Raw genomic sequence first — 5,678 nt, 5'->3', positions numbered from 1 at the left:
GCACTGTCAAAAAACTCTTTCCGAAACGCTCCTCCGCCTTGCCGAACTTTTTTTTAAACGCTTAATTGTTTTTCATTCGCCGGCAACTATTACAAACAAATTAATGGTGTAGCGATGATGGGCACAAGAATGGGACCTAGCTATGCCAATCTTTTTTTTGTAGGATATGTTGAACACCAATTTTTTAATCAGTACAACGGCCCCAAACCTGAACTCTACGGCCGCTACATCGACGACTGCATCGGCGCTATTCATCCAGCAGAGAAGAACTCGATCAATTTATAACCTCCGTCAACTCTTTTCATCCGCTCTTAAATATAACCTGGGAAAAACTTCGGATTTACCTGGGAAAATTTCGGAAACTTCATTGGCTTTGCTCTAGATATCAAAGTACTATTCTATTGTGCAACGTGATTTTGTTGTGTTTTGTTGTCACATCATCATCATCACAAACCTCACATCATCACAGTTTATTCCATTTATTCATCGTCACATTCTCATTCTTAGACTCTTCATTCCTGTATTCTTCATTTTTTTGATTTCGATTTTTCATCAGATGATGAGGAGATTTTTTCAAAAAAGAAGTCCTGTGGCTGTCTCTGTGGTCGTGTGGTCTGTCTCTGTGGTCAAAGCGGGCCATCATCGCGCCCAACAATTTGATCGACAGTCATCACTACAAACGTCACAAAAAGATAAGAATGACAGAATTCCATTCACCCTCACTTTCCATCCTCATAATCACGCAGTCAAAAGCATCATTCTTAGTAATTTTAAATTACTCCAAAATGATCCCGAGACTGGTAGAATTTTCGCAACCTCCACTTATTTCATTCAAACGCAAAAAAACGACAAAACTTTTTAGTTAGAAGCAACTTTTTAGTTAGAAGCGCGCTCAAAAACTAACGAGCAACCCGCACTGCAAAAATGCGCGCGCTCACGATGAAATAAAACTTGTCTTTTCATTGTTAACACTAGCAAGATATCGGGACCTAAGCGATCTGTTAAGATCACCGATCGTTTCACATGTACCTCCGCAAATGTCATTTATTGCATAACCTGTACGTTATGCAATAAGACGACATTGGTGAGACAGGTAGACGACTAGGTGACCGATTCCGCGAACACCTTCGCGATGTTGAGAAGAATGACAAATGATGCATCTAAGCCAGTCGCTCGCCCATTTAATCTGCCTAACCACTCCAAAAAACACATGGCTATCTGCGGCCTTTCCCTACATCTAGGTACGACGGAAAGCCGCAAGAATCTGGAACAAAAATTCATCTTTCAAATCGGCACCCTTAATCCTCACGGTATTAACGAACGCTTTTCATTTAACTAATATATTCCTATTTTTTCACGTTGCCATGTTACCACCCATGTTACCACCAATAGCGTAGCTCCTACTACTACTATAAAAACTACACGTACAAATATGGCTGTCTCACTTAAAGCTAAATACCAAGACCTTGATCGAATGGCATTTCCAGCTAGGAACTCACCACATGTCCGTAGCAATGATAATTAAAACAAGCTAACTGGGTCAACGACTGCCAATTAAACTTGTAACTCCCAACAATAATGGTGATGACTATCTTCAAGTTGGATCGAGGAATTCATTAATTGACAAACTTTTCTGCAATGTGAACATCAGCCAAAGAAACATTAATTGAGAAGGATCAATTAGACTTACTCCTCAGTTGTGCATCTAATTTACATTTTACTTAATGGCATGTTTTTAATTAAAAATTGACTTTCAATAACCATTTAAAAGTAATATAATGGGCAACCTAAAACCGGGAATCCAGAATCCAGAATGCAGAATCACAGGTCATTGTTTTACCAATACAGAGAGTAAAAACTATCCTAAATGTTCATAAAAGCTAACCTTAGGCCTTACAACATTTGTTTTGGCCTAATTAGGCCTAAGGTTAGCTTTTATGAATGTTTAGGATAATTTCTACTCTCTGTATTGGTAAAACAATGACCTGTGATTCCGGATTCCGGGTTGTAGGGTTGCCCTAATATTATATAATAACACCTAAATCCTTCGATTTCTAGATTTTGCAACAACAATCAGGTTACATAATTTGCAAATTCCTATGATGATTCTCTACTTTTGATCAGACTTGAAGATTGTAAACTAATCAACTAATTCATCCAAACAATGTGGGAAGATTCATAATAAATAATTTTTGATCATTAGCAACTCTCGAGGATCTTGCTTTCCCAGCTTCATGTGCCTAAACTATGGAATGAGTTACAGTACCATCCAACATACGAATGGCTGGTAGTACAGCTGTAGTACTGTTGAGGGTTTTAAAAGGCTTTTGAAGAGCACGCAACTTTTTTAAGTTGGCTTTTTCTAGCTACTGTAAATATATTTCAATTTTAGTTTTGTACAGATAATTACATGTACGCTTTTTAAAATGTTTATTGCATTTTACTCTATTGTTCTTATCTATGTAAATTTATTTTTATTAGTTATAGACAATTTAATGTAGTGCACAATTGAACATTCTTATGGAAACTGTGCAATAGGAGTAATAAACTATTCTTATCAGTAACAACGAGCTTCAGGCATCCACACCAACAGCCATTAATGCAATGCACATTTTAAAGTTATGTCACATACATGTAGGTAGTTGCAGATTATAATCTTGCATGAAACCAAAACAGAGAGTGTGCAGTATGGACTGAAATACACCTTTAAACTTCTACAATTTTCTAAATATTGCCCCTAAAGAAGGCCAAAAGCTGAGAAATACCGGCTGTACAATATACAAGAAGTTACTGTTATGGCATATACAGGTAAATGCATGTTCAATAAATTAACACTAAGTAAATCTTGCAATCATGCTCATGTCTTGATATTTACAAATTACCTGAATTTCTTTAAAACTGTCAATTATCACACTGGGTATAACTTGCATTGATTCTGCAGAAATTTAATAACAAAAGGTAAAAAAAAATAATGCACTTGAGTCAAGTATAAAAAAAGTGAGTTGACTTTACATTAGTTATCACAGAACTAAGCCAGCTCACTTACGATAATGATATTTATTATTCAAAGCACAAAATCAATTGACCCTAAATATTCAAATGGTGCTTTAGTTAATAAGAAAAATCCAGTAGGAGACTGACCCGCTAATAGAGCATATAGTTTGTAGTCCCTGGGTATTATCATTTAAAAATTAACTGACCAGTGGTACTGTAGGGCCAGTTAATAATTACGTGAGTAGGACATTTCATTGTAAGAAATTATTGATTGATGGCTGTTTACATCAGTCACAAAGAAAACTCGTCTTCAACTAAGTGAGAATGGACAATTACATGCAGGGGTTACTATCAAGGGTTCATATTATTTTATTTCATTCAGATCACTACCACCCACTTTGAGTTGGTTCTCGTTGATTAAAAACTTCATGACCAGGTCTAGGAAGCTGACGATATTAACATGTATATTGGCATCTATCTTTTGCATGATTACGCCGGCATGAATATGTAAAGAATAACATCACTAACGGAAACAAGACTGTGAGCTCTTTACTACACAGTCTTTGCACTTTTTCAGCCACAACCAAAGATAGAGCTTAGCTTTCATGCCTGAGACCAATATTATTGTTGGATACAGTACTTCCACTGTAGAAGACAGAACTGAGAACAAACAACAAGGAGATTACAGATGAATCAATAGAAGCAGCAGCCCAATAGGTAACTTGTGCATTTTGAAAGCATAGGTTGGACAATGCCTTCTTTAACTGGAGATCTCTGAAGTCGAGGAGAAAGGAGGATCAGAATGGCCTTTGAGAAACCTGGGACATACATGTGTGAGACCATAATAACAAATTTTCCTCCTACAACAAACATATAATGGAACAATACCCTGAGCTCCCCAACATGCATCTTCATTTCTGCACCCTTAATACACTATTAATCAGCACTTTCATTATTTTTGGCAATTTTAAAAGCAATAATAAATTACTTTACATTTAGAGCAGTCTGCAATACTCCAACCAGAATATTAAAGGACTTAACTGGTTCATACATTGTCTAAGTAAAGAAAGAAATATTAGTGTGCACAGCATATCAAAGAGGAAGCCTGAGTTCGTACATGTGTTCAAGCATATACGTACTACTTACGACGTATAATAATGCAATTTCTCACCTTTAAAATTTCGACATGATGGAATATATGAAGTGTCTTGTGTTTTTCTACTGCACAAGACTGCATAAGCTCATTGAGATTGAGGGACCACAATCAAGGCAGCGACAAGTAGCAGCACAAGCACAGAAAAAACGTGATTCCAAGAACGATCCTTCAATTTCGAGGGTGGTAAGTAGTGCGGTCTCCCGCACCTTTGACCGGCAGGTACAAAACGCAGGTCACAGGGCACAGGTCACAGGTCACAGGTCACAGGTCATTGTTTCACCTATAAAGAAAGTATCCTAAACATTCATAAAAGCTAACCTTAGGCCTAAAAATTTTTCCTTAGGCCTAAAATTAGCTTTTATTTTTGTTTAGGGTACTTTTCTTTAGGCCTAATTAGGCCTAATTAGGCCTAATTAGGCCTAAGGTTATCTTTTATAAATGTTTAGGATACTTTCTGTATAGGTTAAATAATGACATGTGACCTTTGACCTGTGACCTGTGACCTGTGCCCTGTGACCTGTATTTTGTACCTGCCGCACCTTTGACCAAGCCTCTTCAGGTCTACGAAGTCTTTGCAAATGAACAGTGTCCCCTTCCTCTTCACCTTCACTCCCCATATGTAAATCGGAGCAAAAAAAACCGTCACCTTGATCATCAGCCGTTGCTGGGTGATCCTGAGTTTCACCGACCACTACACTGGTGCCTCCACAGGTGCCGCAAGAATCCCCTACAGCATCACAACTTATAGGCAATGTTGTCTTGGTATTACTACATCTTCTTTATGATACCTTACACTGACTTGAGCCTTGATTTCCCCTTCGTAGCGTGGAAGTGGAACAACATAAAGAATGGACTTCAAAAGAAATCCCAGCAAGTACGTCGCCGAACAAGTAAGGAAGAGATCGACATGTTGATCGAAATACTTAGCCGCCCATACACCCGCCGACGGCGAAAGTAGCTTATGCTTTACCCTAATCTATCTCACTTGAGCTTAAAAAATGAGCTTACCTTGCTATACAAGATTGCTATTTAACACAATCGAGGCAAAACAGAATGTACTCATAACAGCATTCCCAGAATTCTATACAAATGAGAAACAAGTGGTACTATAGTATACGATGATCGGCTTACAGCCGGTACGATGGGTATCATTTTTACGGCTGATAGCCAGTACTCGCCATGTGAATCGGAAACGAGAACCCTTCAGTTTGTGGTCAGCAGTCTCTTTCGCGGGCTTGTCATTCGAGTCTAACGATTTTCAGTTGCTTTACTCCTTATGCTGATCCAAAGCAAGGAATACGGATAATAACTCAACTTAAGAAGGTAAGCCTTAACTAAAAGCAGGTAATATTTGATTTTATGTCTGATTGTCGCATAAAATTACGATTTAGCATTCGACTTTTTGGAACCTTCATCAACAATTTGTCAGGCAAGGACATTCGATTCGCCTACACTGAAGTCGATTTACCAACACACGTAAAGTCGATTCGCCTACATAAGTAACGTCGATTCGCCTACACACTGACAA

General features: G+C 37.9%; 1 long non-coding RNA gene across 1 annotated transcript; it reads right to left on the bottom strand.

The window, feature by feature from the left end:
- Positions 1 to 1,438: 1,438 nt before the first annotated feature.
- On the bottom strand, positions 1,439 to 5,338 carry LOC137990644 (uncharacterized). The gene is made up of 3 exons (XR_011121535.1): positions 5,159 to 5,338; positions 2,883 to 2,935; positions 1,439 to 1,633 (listed from the first exon to the last, which is right to left on the bottom strand). It is a non-coding gene; the product is annotated as an uncharacterized lncRNA (long non-coding RNA).
- Positions 5,339 to 5,678: the final 340 nt, after the last annotated feature.

Source organism: Montipora foliosa, chromosome 2 (genome assembly GCF_036669935.1).
Source record: "Montipora foliosa isolate CH-2021 chromosome 2, ASM3666993v2, whole genome shotgun sequence".
Taxonomy (NCBI): Eukaryota; Metazoa; Cnidaria; class Anthozoa; order Scleractinia; family Acroporidae; genus Montipora; species Montipora foliosa.
This window is presented reverse-complemented; position numbering and strand designations above follow the sequence as displayed.